Source organism: Crocodylus porosus, unplaced genomic scaffold (genome assembly GCF_001723895.1).
Source record: "Crocodylus porosus isolate Cpor-Errol unplaced genomic scaffold, CroPor_comp1, whole genome shotgun sequence".
In the NCBI taxonomy this organism is placed as follows: Eukaryota; Metazoa; Chordata; order Crocodylia; family Crocodylidae; genus Crocodylus; species Crocodylus porosus.
The window spans coordinates 35,042,549-35,057,734 of NW_017728950.1; the positions used below are offsets into that span (position 1 = coordinate 35,042,549).

The 15,186-nt window shown below is 50.2% G+C and overlaps 1 long non-coding RNA gene across 1 annotated transcript in view; it reads right to left on the reverse strand.

The window, feature by feature from the left end:
• The window catches only part of LOC109323324, a 16,958-nt gene extending 14,426 nt beyond the window's left edge, over positions 1–2,532 (reverse strand). Inside the window, exon 1 of the long non-coding RNA XR_002104611.1 lies at positions 2,430–2,532. This is a non-coding gene — a long non-coding RNA (uncharacterized LOC109323324). The remainder of the gene's footprint in view (positions 1–2,429) is intronic.
• Positions 2,533–15,186: the final 12,654 nt, after the last annotated feature.

Here is a 15,186-nt window from a genome sequence, read left to right on the forward strand (position 1 = left end):
GTGGATGCAGGTCCTCTCTGGGAGCAAAGTTAAGAGGAAGGCTCAGGCTCAGCTGGAGCCCTCTGATATGGAGGACTCCTTTTTCCCCCCCCCTCCCAAGACCTCCACGTGGGGGTCGAAGGAGTGGCCCAGCTTCTGGGGGCTTCCCCAGCTGTGCCTGACACCCCATCCCCAGGTAAGATAAAATGGGTGATTCCCCATGGAGTTTTCAGGGCTGCTAGATGGTCCTGACCAGAAGGGAAGCCCATGGAGGTAGCCCCTCATTCTGCTGATCAGGGCCTACACCCTGAGACCCTTTGGGCAGGCGTAGGCCAAGGCACCCATGAAGGCCTGGCGGTGGAGCCTCCTTCCTCCAATGGTCTGGGTGATGCAGCGGCCCTGGAGCTCACCCTGGTGAGTACTGAGGAGGGATGTCCTGGGAAAGGGGACCCTGAGGCAAACACCAAAGCCACTCCGGTGACTGATGGGCCTCTTCCCTCCCAGAAAAACCTTACTTCCAGCCTGCCTGCCCCATGGTCCTATGCCAGAAGGGGTTAGGGTGCGGTCCCCTAATCAACAGTCTGATCTTGTTGGGGACCCTGTGCAGACCGCCTGGGGTACCAGCTATACCCTACCATCTTGTGAAGGAGTTCCATCTCCACTCCTATCCTAAGACGTGTTGCCTTGGACTGCTAGGGAGATTTTGACAGTGTCCTCACCACTGTGAGAGTGCTGGCAAGGGAAGGCAAGGGGCCCAAAAGCTGCAATGCCTGGATCTATAGGCAGGCCTAAAGTTTTATAGATGCCCTCTATACTTGGGGAAGGGTGCTGTGTGAGCTGGTGGGGTCCCATACCGGACATTGAGATGTATGAGGCCTCTGCTGAACCAGCTGCTCCATGTCCCCAGCTATGAGGTCATATTAAGATCACTTCCCTCAATGTCCATGGCTACAGGAAGGGTCTCCAGAAATGCTGGGTGTACCACTTCCCTCAGGAGGTAGGGTACCCTGTAGTATTGTTGCAGGGGACCCTGACAACTCTAGCCACTGACTATCCTCATCAGCCAGAGTAGGGAGGCAGGGTCTTTTTTTTTAGAAGCCTCTTGGCCACCTTTTGCAGGGTGGCCATCCTGTTCTCCCCAGGCCTGCAGCCAAAGGTTCTCCAGGTTGTTGAGGTGGTGCCAAGCCCCTTGCTGCACCTCCCAGATCCAAGTGCAGGGGCTAGTACAGAACCTTGTGAATATGTATGCCTTTGCAAGGGACCTGGAGTTAGTGGATTTTTTTTCTGCCAGGAGGCCTCTACCCTCATGAGTGCCTGGTCCTTGGTGGGTATTTGTGACACTGTTTGGGTAGGGAGCGGAACCAGGCTGCCGTGGGTGTCCTTGGGGAGATCCTGATGGATGTCTGGCATGTTTGTCACCCTACAGACCCCTCTGCTGTCACCTATGTGAGGGTGGGGGATAAGCAGGCATGCTACTCCTGGTTGGACAGGGTTTATATCTCTTTGCCTGACTTTGCTGAGACCCACTCCTCTGGCATCCTTTTCAGTGATCAGCACCTTGTTTGGGCCCAGGCCATAGTAGAGCCTGGGCATCCGGGGTTGGCCTACTGGTATTTCTGTGTTGGTCTGATGAAGGATATGGGCTTCAGGGAACCCTTCCAGGAGTTCTGCCTGGCCTGGTGAGAGCAACAGGCAGTTTTTTCCTTGGCCCAGTGATGGTGAGATGTGGGGAAGGTGTCTATCTGGCTTTTTTGCCACAGCTATACTTGGGGGCACACCTGGCACAGGGAGGTGGTCCAGGGGCAGCTTGAGTGGGGGGAGCTAAAGCTAGAGAGGTACCTAGCCACTGACTCAACCATACCATCCCTCTATGGAGAGTGTTGGGAGAGGCAGGGACAGTTCTATCAGGAGATGGACCACAGCTCCTGCTGCTTTTTCTATGCCCTGGGGAGGAGGCGGGGGGCCAAGAAGTACAGCACTTGCCTTCTGGTGGGTGATGGCACCCCATCACAGACCCGGATGAGATGCACTGGCACATGCAGGCTTTGTACAAAGAGCTCTTCTCCCTGGATCCAACTGATGCTAAAGCCTGTCATACCCTGTGGGAGGGACTCCCACAGGTCAGTGTGGACAGGTGGCTGGGACTGGCTGGAGGCTCCTCTCACTCTAGTTGAATTTTTTGCTGCCCTCCACCTGATTCCTGGCAACAAGACACCAGGCATCAATGGGCTGACCGCAGAGTTCTACCAGACCTTCTGAGATGTCCTGGTCTAGGCCAAATCCAAGGGAAGTGGGGACTCCCCCCATCATTCTAGAGGGCCATGATAACCCTTCTGCCAAAGAAGGGGTATCCCCATGACCTGAAGAACTAGCATGCAGTGTCCCTCCTTCTGTATAGCCCTTTCTCATTCTCCTGCAGAGCTGGGTGCTAGGGTTAATGCTCTGGGAACCAGCAGTGTGGGTGGTTCTCTCAGCATATGCTGATGACATACTCATTACAGTCCAGGACTTGGGCAACCTGGCACAGATGGAGGCCTGCCAGGCATTGTACTCAGTGGCCTCCTCTGCCTGGGTTAACTGGGTTAAGAGCTTTGGCCTGGCAGAGAGTAATAGGTGGCAGGTGGGCTCACTCCCACCTACACTTTGTGGGATCTGCTAGAGCATGGGCTCACTGCTGTACTCAGGGTTCTACCTGTCCCCCACAGGAGAACTGGCACCAGCTGGAGGCAAGGGTGGGGGAGAGGCTCTGGGTATGGTCAGGGTCCCAAGGTGTCTCTCCTTTTGTGGGAGAGTGCTGGTGCTGAACTAACTGGTCCTGCCCATGCTCTGACACTGCTTACACACCCTGCCTGTACCCCCTCAGGTCCTGGCAGGGCTCCAGAGCTGGGTGTTGGAGTTTTTCTGGCCAGAACAGCACTAGGTCACTGTGGAGGTCCTGAGCCTCCCCTAGCAGAAGGGCAGCAAGGGTTCACAGCCAGGTCCTGATGTTCTGCCTTCAGGCCCTGCAGCAGCTGCTATATGATGTCAGTATCCATGCAGCATGGGGCCACCTGGGGCCCAGCTTCCTCTGTCACTATGAAACTTCTGGGGGATCCAATATGTCTGACAGCTCCTCAGCCTTTGGGGCTTTTCCCTGCAGAGTTCTACCAGGACCTCCTCTGGGCCTGGAGGCTGGTTTCCACCTCCTGGTCCCCTTCTACACTCACTCAGCATGCTGACCTGCTGGTTGAGCCCCTCCTCTGGAACCCCCAGCTGGAGGTGCTGATAGGAGAGGCACCCCAGTTGCAACAGAGGTTGATTCTGGCTGGTGTTACCCATCTCAGAGACCTCCTGGACTGTGATAGGCAGGAGTGGGTGGACCCCATTATGCTGGCCCGGCTCATGGGTCTACCCATGGCACGTGTGACCCACCATCTGATCCAAGAGGTGAAAGCTGCCTTACCACCCTATGCCCTTGCTTTTTGTTGACCAGGTCCTGCATGGTGGTGGTTCCCCCACATTCCCCATGTCCTTCAGTCTACTGGAGTTTGTTGTGGGGCCAGTGCCTCGCCTAGCCTCATCAAGCTCCCTGCTCCATCACCTGACCTGGCTGTAGGACACCAGACTGGTCTGCTTTTCCACTGTCCATTGCCACCACCTTTACATGCTCATGTGCCACATGATTAATCATGCCACGCTTGCATCCTGCCCAGACACCAAGTGGTGGGATCTGGTCAGCAAGAGCATGGCTGGGGTACCCCAGTGGCTGAATCTGTACTCCACCCTCATCCCACAAGCCACTGGGGACCTCAGCCGGTAGCTCCTCCATGGAGCTGTTGCCACAGGCATGTATGTGTTGAGCTTCACAGATACCTTGGTCTCCTGCCCCTTCTGTGGGTGTGATCTTTGAGTGTGCCAGGCTGCAGCCACTCCACCTCCACCTGCAGAACCTTCTCCTGAGGTTCTGGTTGAATTTCACTCCCCACCTTTTTGCTTTTGGTCATCCCATCCACAGCCATCCAAGTCCCAAGACCTCCTGGTCAACCTCCTTCTGGCCCTGGCCAATTGGACCCTTTATTTGACTGGGAAGAAGGCTGTGGCTGGGAAGGTTCCCAGAGACTGTGGGACTGCTTTCCTCTCGCTTGTCCATGTATGTTTCTGGACAGAGCACCAGTGGATGGTGTCCATCGCCTCCTTGGATGCCATTGTGGACAGGTGGGTGTGGCCTGTTGGGCTCTGCTTCATGTCCCCTTGTGGCAGGGCACTGTTTGTGCCTGCCACTTTAAGACCTAAGCCAACAGCCAGCAGGTGGCTGATTGCAGCAACTATTTTAGCTTCAGGGCTGCCTATATAAGCAGAGCATTTGCCTGCAGGCAGGCCAGGCAGCAACATCGCCTGGCTGCAAGGCTTCATGGAACATCCTGGAGGTAAGGAAGGAACTATAGGGGATGGCTAGGAGTCTCCTGGTCCTGGGCAAGACCTAAAACTGTACCTGCCAGGAGTGGGTGGCCTGGTGGGGCTCTCAGTGGCATGGGAGTCCCCAGGAAATGCCAGTTACCACCCCAGTGAATGGCAGGTTGGGGCACCTTAACCCCAGCTCCCACAACTGGGTGGGTCACCTGCTAGTAGGGTCCAGAGAGCAGACCCCTGAGAGAGTGGGGCTAGAGGCCTGATGTAGAGTACCTTCAACAGGTCAATGCTGGAGCCAGGACCAAACCATTCAAAAGGGCCAGGGGCCCACTGTGAGGGATGCCCATTGCTAAGGGCCTGGGGTTCCAACTGGCCTTGGAGGTGAGGCCAGGGCCTGTGTGGCCAAAGGTCGCAGGGGGACCATGACTGAGAGGGAAATGGTTCAGGGAGCTAAGAAGCCCTGAATGAGGGCGGGGTAGGCCACCTGAATGGAAGGACCTAAGGGGAGTCCTGATTGGAGGATTCTGGGGCCCAGTGTAGAGACTGGTGATGATAAGAAAGTGGATGCCTGAAGGGCCACAGATCCCCTGCACAGAGCTCACAACTTACCCTCTACAGCAGCAGCAGAAGTGGGGACTCAGAGACTGCTGCTGCCAGCCCCCGCCCACATCTGGCGTGGGCCAAGCAGCTAGCATGTATTTGCATTTGTGTGTCCTGCTCTGGTGGAAAGCCAGGCTAGTGAACCATGCCAGGTTGGGCCAGATCAGGTCCTTCCACATGCCACTGACTCTGCTGCAGCTGCCATGTGCCACCAGCTCCACTGTGGCTGCTGCATGTGGCTGGCTCCATGCTCTGGCCACTCACCACCCCCCCACTCACCATCCTCCAGCCCCGCACAGGCTGATATGCCCTGAGCCCCACACAGTCCTAGGGACAGCTATAGGGCTGCTGCATGCCTGCTCCCCCACCTGGCAGCCATGGCAGCAGGCAAGTGGGGCTGTGGTTCTGCTACAGACACAGCCAGCAGCGATGCGGCACTGTGTGACCCAGGCTCCACAGATGATGAATGGACCCAGCCTGGCTCATCCAAGGCCATGCAGTAGTGGGCTGGGCTGGGTCCGTTCAGCATGTACAGGCCCCAGGTCACACAGTGCCACATCACTGCCAGCTGTGCCTGTAGCAGAGCCACAGCCATGCTGCCTGCTGCTGCCAGTGCCACAAGGGCTGGGGCGGGGGCAGGCGTGGCAGCCCGTTTGATTCCCTCCATGAGCTCATCCACATATGGGACATCCCCTTCCACCATTTCCCACACCCCCTGACATCCCCTTCCACTCTCCATAGCCCCTGACAACCCCCTCCACTCCTGACACCCACCCACACCCATAAACCCTCACCACCCCACATCCATAACTTACCCGTGACCATTCCAGGGGCAGCAGAAGCATCACAGAGACACTCTTTCCAGAAACCAGCATGTCCTGGAAGACCGTGCCTTGCCCTGCTTCTTCTGTGGAGTGTTTGGGGGTGGGGGTTGACCTTTGGATATTTAGGGGTCTAATTATTCCTCCATGCTGCAAACTTTCAGCATGAAGAATGTTTGTTTTTTTTTCCCCTCATTTCTGGATGTGCCTCTTGCAGCATCTCAAAAGGTTTGAGATGCTGTAAGATGCACATGCAAGCTCATGTGGATGCACCCTATGGCTGTGTCTACATGAGATGTTTACTGCAAAGTGGAGTAATTATCTCTGAAGTAAATGTCTTGGCATCTATATAGGCAGGTCTATTAGGCTGGAGTAAACTAATAAACTCCACAGCAGGGTAGTACAAGTATTACCCTACTGTGAAGATTTTTACTCTGCAGCAATGTGTGTGTAGATGCTGACATAGCTGGCTGGGACATGAGGGTACTTCAGTGCAGGGGCTACCTGCTGCCTAGCTCTGAACTGGAGCACCATCATGCACCAGCCAGCCCCTCTGCAACATGTTGAGTTGAGCAGAAGCAGCCCTGACCTGGCAGGATGACCCCTGGAGCACCCTGCCAACCAGGGCTGCTCTGACCTGGGCAGTCCCAGGCACTTGTTCAATCAGTGTCCCCGGGCGCAATAAACTCTGGTGCAATAATTGCCAGTTTATTGCTTTGCATTAATTGCATGTGTAGTCACCCCCCCACCCCCACCCCCAAGGCCTTCATCTCTACATTGCTTCATACCTTTAAAAGGTGTGAACTTCTGAAGATTCCTCCTAAATTGTTTATACATTGCCTGGCTTTCAATTCAATTATGATTTTAAGTACTACCCTGAGCAGGGGATTTAAGCACTATCTGGACCCCCATTCCAACAAGACCCTATGGCAGTAGCATGATTCAGACACACTTGTGAGTGATGTTTTTTCTACTTCCTCCTTGCTCTGAGGTCAGTTCCATTCATGTCCTTTCTTCCTCCTTTATACTGCTGATGAATACACTTGATAAGGCGTGATAGATACAGCCAGGTGTCTCTGCTTCCAGCTTGTTTTTGCCCTTTCCCTATGCTCTTACATCAGGAAATATTTGCACAACTGATTCTAATCTCCTCATAGTGGTTGAGAAAAAAGGAAAATAAGGTGGAACTATGCTCCCACAAGATGCAATATGATCAGGCCAGAGCACTGGACCTAGCCAGTCTCAATCAAGGGATCAGGGGAAGTCATCCACAGAACAAGTGCCACACATAGCAAGCCAGGAGCGTGCCCTACTCCCAGCTGTACTGAGTGAGGTAATCAGGGAAGCTGATCCCCTGAAACCACAGACAGCAGGCACCACCCACTCCAGCACTTAAAAGCCAGGACCAGTCTCTAGTTCCTTTACCTGGCACAGGCAAAAGTTCTTGTTCATCAGGTGTGGGCAAAATGCGGCCTGTGGGCCGGATGTGGCCTGCGAGGCCATTCTGTCCAGCCCACAGGGCCCCTAAAACATTTAGAAAATTAATATATATCTGCATCTGACTGCCTGTCATGTGGCCCTCGATGGCTTGCCAAAACTCAGTAAGCAGCCCTCCACCTGATATAATTACCCACCTCTGGTCTACATGATGCTAGGCATGTGTAGATGAAACAAGAGGCCTGTGTGCATGACACTTTAAAGTGGGATAAATGCTTTTGCACTGCTTTAATGGTGTCGGTGTTTGTACATTTTGGTGGCATAGTGTGCATTTATTCTAGCCGCTGCAGGAAATTTGGTGGCATAATGAACCTTAACTGACTTGGAGAGCAAGGAGGAAGGAGTTTTAATTTGCTGCCCTTACAGCTGCAGAGTGAAGCACTGGGCTCTGTGCAGCTCAGGGACTCTGCAGGCAGCCTGGCAGCAGCCCAGGAAAGCAGGCTCCACCCAAGAAAAACAGCAAAGACAAGTGCAAAGTGCTGCACCTGGACAAAAAAACCCACCGCACACTTCAGGCTAGGGGATGACCTCAGCAGCACAGCAGTGGAAAGGGATCTTGGAGTCATAGTTGACCCCTAGATGAACATGAGTTGTCAATGTGAGGAAGTGATCAACCAGGCTAACTTCATCGGCATCTGCTAATGCATGATAAAATGCACAGCTCCAGGGATATGATGCTTCCCCTCTATGTGGCATTGGTCAGGCCGCAGGAGTACTGTGTCCAAGTTTTGGGTGCTGCATGTCAAGAGGGATGTGGATAACCTTGAGAGGGTTCACTTGTATGGTCAGAGGCCTGCAGGAAAGGCCCTATGAGGAGAGACTGAGGGACCTAGATCTCTTCAGCCTTCACAAAAGAAGACTGAGAGGTGATCTTGGGGCTGCCTATAAATCCATCAGGGCAGGACAGCAGGGAATAGGAGATGCTTTACTTACTAGGGCACCCCCTGGAGTAACTAGGAATAACGGCCAAAAATTAATGGAGAGCAGATTTAAGTTGGACATTAGAAAGAACTTCTTCACAGTAAGGGTAGCCAGAATCTGGAATGGGCTTCCGAGGGAGATGGTGCTCTCCCCTACCTTGGGGGTCTTCAAGAAGAGAATGGACAGGTACCTAGCTGAGGTCTCTGACCCCAGCATTCTTTCCTGTCCAGGGCAGGGGGTTGGATTTGATGACCTACTCAAGTCCCTTCTGATCCTGACATCTATGAATCTATGGTGAGGATGTTCCAATATTACGCTGATGAGTTCTGTTATGGGAATCAATATATATACCTACATGTGATACACCATTGTGCTGAAAATATGAGAAGTCGCAATGACATAAAGTATTGTAAGGAATAGTTCATGTGCTAGAGGGAGAAGTTTTTGAAAACTTACTAAGTTATGAATTTCTGAAGGAGATGCTTAAATATTCCTCCCACAGTGCGTGTGTGTATATTGCTAAATATTGTACTTGAGAAATAAATCTTCCTCTTTTCTCTTGTTATTTTAGTCAGCACCAAATGTTTTGATGATGTTTATGTGAACAGAAACATTTAAAAGCTTTGCACTTTAGGAAAGGCTGAAAATGGAATCTGGTGAACAGTGTTTCTGTTAATATTTTCTTGAATTTAAAGAACGACAACCCTAAATTTGGTTCAGCTATCTATCATGTGTTTGCTTTCCATTAATATTCTAATGTATAAGTTTCTTTGCATGCATATTTATGGAAGGGCTAATTTTAAGTCATTACTAGTATTTCAGAATATTGGCAGGACAAGCCTATTTCCAAAACTCATTTAAGTCAGTGGAACGTTATCCATTGACTTCGGTGAGCTTTGGATTTTGAACGCACAGAACATGAATAATTCACAACAGAAACCTGAATTTGAAAATTGCACTCATTTAATTGGGTAGCAGAAACAATACAATGTAATATATAAGAAATGTTTATATCTGAAGAAATATATAAGGAATGTTTTGTGTTTTACTGTATTTTATTTATAATTTTGCTGGCTGAAATGTGCTTTATAAAATAGATTTTTAAATTTTCCTATACTTTCATTGGCTATCTTCACCTTAACACCTTTTGGATCTTCTCATATGAAATGTTTGACCTCATTAATAAAAACACATCAAGAGGTGTTCTAGAGTCCTAAAATGAATTCTTGTTGGATTTTTAATACTGTACTGGACTCACTTTTTCATGATCTCTGTAATAACCAGTTTTTGGGGTTTTTTTCCAGTAGGCCATTGTATAAGTCCTTGTGTTATATTATTGTCTGGCCAATTTCACACATACTTATAGAGACATCAGAATTTTTATACTGAGTGGGAAATTATGTGTGTACAGACTAGAGGACCAAACAGATTATTTAGAGTTGCTGACAAAGCTAACAAAAGGCTTGGATTACAAAAACTTGTAAAATTGGTTTGGTAACTACCAGTAGAACTCAGACACAAAGTTCTGGGAGAAATAATTATAATTTGGATACACAAGGTATAGACTAATGTAGCATTTATCTCAGTCAAGGTCTTTAACAAAAATGGTCCTGGCACCAACATGGAGTAAGTTACTTGCCTGGTGGCAGGGACCCTATGAAGTCATATGCCAAGCGGAGCCTGTGGACTATGAGGTGTACCAGATAGAAAAAGAAGCAAGTATACCATGTCAATATGTTGAAGAAGTGAGAAGACTGGGACATGCTTCTTCCATACATGATTTGATGACTGGTGGCATGCAGTGCTGCTTCTCTACCAACAAGTGGTTTGCAAGAGCAAAATTCCTAGTGTGCTTCAAGGTGATGTAGTTTCTGGAGGCTTCCAGGAATTCCCCATTGTGGATAGAAGCATGTGTTGGGTGATTAGCTGACTGGAATTGACTAGTCATTTCACATCAGCTCCAGTTAGCTTCTAATCTGTAAGTTCTGCTGCTACTAAGACTTCAGAACACATCCATGCCAACTCCTTGCCATCCGAAAGAAGTTCTAGCCATATGGCAAAGCAAGGAATCTGGGATGCTGTGGGAGTGACTCCAAACCATAGAGCAGTGTTTTTGGTCCAGGGAGATAAGCAGGGACTGATGGCAGCAAACTGCCTTGGCCACCTGGGACAATGAGCAGTAGCAGATAAACTTCTGAATGACATGAGAGAATTTCATGGACATCTGTTCTGAGCTGACCCCCAACCTTGAGCAGCAAGCCACCAGGATGATGGTTCCTCTGACCATGAACAAGCATGTCACCACTTTCATATGGAATTTGCTATTCTTGATAGCTTCCTGGTCCAAGGCCAATCACTTTGGCATCAGCAACTACATTGCAAGATCAGCAGCATGGGACATATACCTAGCAATCAAACTCATTGGGTGGTCATGGCCAGTTTCACTCACCTGGTATTCCCAAACTATGTGATGGACATCACTGGCACTTGGCAAGCAATGTTTTTGGCAGTCCCAATTATGGCCACAGGCTGCCATTTTCCACGCATATGCCACCTGGTTCCAGTGGCTGGACTTCTCTTCTTTTGGTGAGTAGGCAGGGATGGCAACGTGAGGCCTGCATTTGCGAGGTCAACTGGTGCTTGCACAGTTGGTGCTGCCAGGCAGGCCTTGGGTTCCTAGATAATGACCCATGTTTTCAGGCGGGGGATTTGATGTGTTGGGATGGGCTTCACCTCTCTCCTAAAGGCAAGCGTGTCTTCTCTTCCAGGTTGGCTGATCTCATACAGTGAGCTTTAAACTAGCCTCGCTGGGGGAGGGGGCCCCAGGAAGACGAGGAGACACCACCCAAGCAAGACAGGTGACAAATGCTAGGAGTGCCCAGGTAAGAAACAGGGATCCAGACAGTCTCCCAAATTGTGGGGTGGCACACGCAGCTAGGCAAGGCCTTAAATGCCTATATACCAATGCTCATAGTATGGGGAATAAGCAGGAGGAACTTGCCCTCAGAATAGCCAGTTCAGACCCAGACATAATAGGGCTCACAGAAACATGGTGGGATTCATCCCACAACTGGGCAGTTAGCATTAGGGGCTATAGGCTTTACAGGTGGGATAGAGAAGGAAGGAAGGGTGGGGGTATGGTGCTCTATGTCAAGGAGCAATACACATCCTCTGCCAGCAGAATGGGGTCAGAGGAGGGGTAAGCTGAAGTGCTCTGGGTCAAGATACAAGGGGGCCATGGGGAGAGGGATCTAATGGTAGGGGTCTACTATAGACCCCCCAACCAAGGGGAAGAGCTGGGCTGGGAATTTTCAGGCCAGCTTACGGAGGCACTTAAGGCAAGGGATGCAGTTGTCATGGGTGATTTACATTACCTGGATATCTGCTGGGAGGAACAGTCAGCCAGGTTGGACCATTCCAGGAGGTTCCTGGCTGAGATACAGAACCTCCACTTAATTCAGGAGGTGCACAGTCCCACCAGAGGAAATGCCCTGTTGGACCTGGTCTTGGCCACAGGCAATGACCTCGTAAGGGGCCTCAAGGTTTTTGACCACCTGGGTGATAGCGATCATCGCTTGCTGGAATTCACCATCCAGTGCAGGGCGTCAAGGGCCAGCAGCAAAGCGGTAGCCCTAGACTTCAAGAGGGCCAACTTCAATGAGTTGAGGAAATTAGTGGGAGAGGCGCTAGGGTTCTTGAGAGCAGGGGAACTCAGTGCCCAAGGTGAGTGGTCGTTCCTTAAGGAGACGATACTCAGGGCCCAAGGGGTAACCATCTCAACAAGAAGCAAGGGGGGCAGGAGTGCCTGAAAGCCCCCTGGTTCACCAAGGGTGTCCAGGAATGCCTGATTGACAAAAAGGTGGCATACAACCAGTGGAAGCGGGGTGCTATCTCCAAAGAGGAGTATACCTCCACTGCTCGGGCCTGTAGAGGGGCTGTCAGGAAAGCTAAGGCCGACATAGAGCTAGGACTAGCATCCAAGATCCAAAAAAATAAAATGTCCCTTTTCAAATATATAGGGAGGATGAAGAAAGCACTGGGAAATGTGGGGCCCCTGCAAGATTCTCTGGGCAATCTGGTGGTTGCACCAGAGGAGAAAGCAGACCTCTTTAACCAATTCTTCACCTCCGTTTTCTTGGGCAGGGACCGGGACTTCCCCACCATGATGCAAGACGGACTCGAGGGGAACACCTCCAGACCTCAGGTTGGGGAGGAGTGGGTTAGAGAGCTTCTGGAGGGGCTGGACATGTTCAAATCAGTGGGTCCAGATGCTCTCCACCCCAAGGTGTTGAGGGGGCTAGCAGGGGTTATTGCAGGGCCCTTGGCATGGCTTTACAAGCACTCGTGGTACTTGGGCCAGGTGCCAGATGATTGGAAGATAGCCAATGTGGTCCCTATCTTTAAAAAAAGGAGGGAGAACCCAGGCAACTATAGGCCCATCAGTCTTACCTCAATCCTAGGGAAACTCTTTGAGAAGATTATCAAAGAGCACATCTGCAGTGGGCTGCCTTCAGGGATGATGCTCAACGGCAACCAGCATGATTCCATTAGGGGCAGGTCATGTCAGACAAACCTGATTGCCTTTTATGATCAGGTCATAAAAGCATTGGATGCAGGTGTTGCCATGGATGTAGTCTTTCTGGACTTCAGCAAGGCCTTTGACACTGTCTCTGACCCCATCCTCATTGAAAAACTAGGCGACTGTGGCATTGATGCCTACACAGTCAGATGGATTGCAGATTGGCTGAAGGGTCACACTCAGAGGGTGGCAGTGGATGGATCGTGTTCAACCAGGGGAGAAGTGGGCAGCAGAGTCCCCCAGGACATGGTCCTTGGGCCTGTGCTGTTCAATTTCTTTATCAGTGATTTGGACAATGGGGTGAAAAGCAACCTGTTTAAATTTGCTGATGATACCAAAATTTAGGGTGAGGTGAGCACACTAGTAGGGAGGGAAAGACTGCAGCAAGACTTGGATAGGTTACAGGGGTGGTCTAACAAAAACAGGATGTGTTTCAATACTGACAAGTGCAGGGTGCTGCACTTGGGCAGTAGTAACCAGCAGCACACTTATAAGATGGGAAACTCCCTTCTCGAGAGCACAGAGGCAGAAAGGGATCTTGGAGTCATTATTGACTCCAAGATGAACATGGGCCGACAATGTGAGGTCAAGGTTGGCAGGGCTAACTGGACCTTGTCGTGCATCCAGAGGTGCATCTCAAGTAGGGCCAAGGAGGTGATCCTCCTCCTCTATGTGATGCTGGTCAGGCCACAGCTGGAGTAGTGTGTCCAGTTCTGTGTGCCCCACTTCAAGAGGGATGTGGACAACATTGAGAGGGTCCAGAGGAGGGCCACCCGCATGATCCAGGGACAACGGGGCAGAACCTACAATGAGAGACTGCGGGACCTGAACCTGTTCAGCCTTCACAAGAGAAGGCTGAGGGGGGACCTGGTGACCATCTACAAACTCACTAGGGGGGACCAGAAGGGTTTGGGAGAGACCTTGTTTCCCCTAGCATCCCCTGGAATAACAAGGAATAACAGCCATAAGTTGTTGGAGAGGAGGTTTAGATTAGACATCCATAAGAACTACTTGATAGTTAGGGTGGCTAGGATCCGGAACTAACTTCCAAGGGAAGTGGTGCTGGCTCCTACCCTGGGGCTCTTTAAGAAGAGGCTTGATGCCTACCTGGCTGGAGTCATTTAAGCCCAGTTTTTCTCCTGCTCAGGCAGGGGGTCAGGCTTGAAAATTTACCAGGTCCTTTCCGACCCTACTTCTATGATTCTATGAACATCTGTTGAATTTCTTCCCACCCCTAAATGGGTGTGTAGGTCTATTTACCTCCTCTCAATTCTAGTTGATGCTACACTTGGAGTCAGTGGTTGGTGAAGCCATGGTTGATGCATGTTGTGGTGTCTGTTGGGAATGTTTGTATATACTCTGGACTGCCTGCTGGCTTGTGTTCAAGAACTGATTCCACTGTTAACTTCATGCATGTGGCTGGTGAGGACAGAATGGCTGACAAGTCATTATGTCCAAAAACAGCTTGGCCAGGCTAGCTGTCATCTCTAGCAAGTAGAGTTTTTAAATGAGTACCAGAACAGCCAGCAATGGTGCTCTGTGGGATCTGATGTAGGACCTGTTGGGCAGCTTGTTGTAGGATGCCCTGGCATGAAACTGTACAGATGTCCTTTGTGATGTCCTGGAAAAAAGGTTGTAGCATTTTTTTCTTACAGCACTTCAGCCAGATGTGTCAAAGGTCAGCAGCCATGGACATGGAGTCAGCAGCCATGGACATGTGAGTATGCTCATGTTGCTGCAGGAAAAATACAACTCTCCATGACAAATTTGATATCTGTCCGTACCCTCAGTCAGTTAAATTGACTTATTGAAACAGGGATCTTATAGTTGAATTGATTGGTTTTTGTTGTTCTGTTGCAAAAAAAATGTGACTTTATTACAAATGTTTCATTGACTGAGGCATATTAAAGTAAGGCAATCATGGAATCTTAGAAAAGCAGGTCTTGGGGGGACCTTGATTGTTTCTAATCCAGTATCCTTCTCAATACAGCATCATCCCAGCCACATGTTTGTCTAATCTGCATTTAAAATTCTCCACAACCTCTATAAGTACCAGTTCTTCCTAATATCCAAGCTAAATTTTCCCTGTTGCAATTTAAGATAATTTCTATCTACTGTTGACCCAGAGAATAGCAGATTGCCATCATTTTTATAACAAACTTTTTTTGTACTTGAAGATCGTTATCAAGTCCCCTGTTAGTCCTCTCTTCTCCAGACAAGATAGCCTCAGTTATTCCAATATTCCTTTGTAAATCATGGTTTCTGGACATCTAATCATTGTTGATTGTTCTCCTCTTCATGTTTTTCCATTTTGTCCATGTCTTTCTTAAACTGGATGTAGTACTCTGTGTGAAGCTTTGCCAGTGCTGAATGCAAAATCATGTCTAGTAACTGATAACT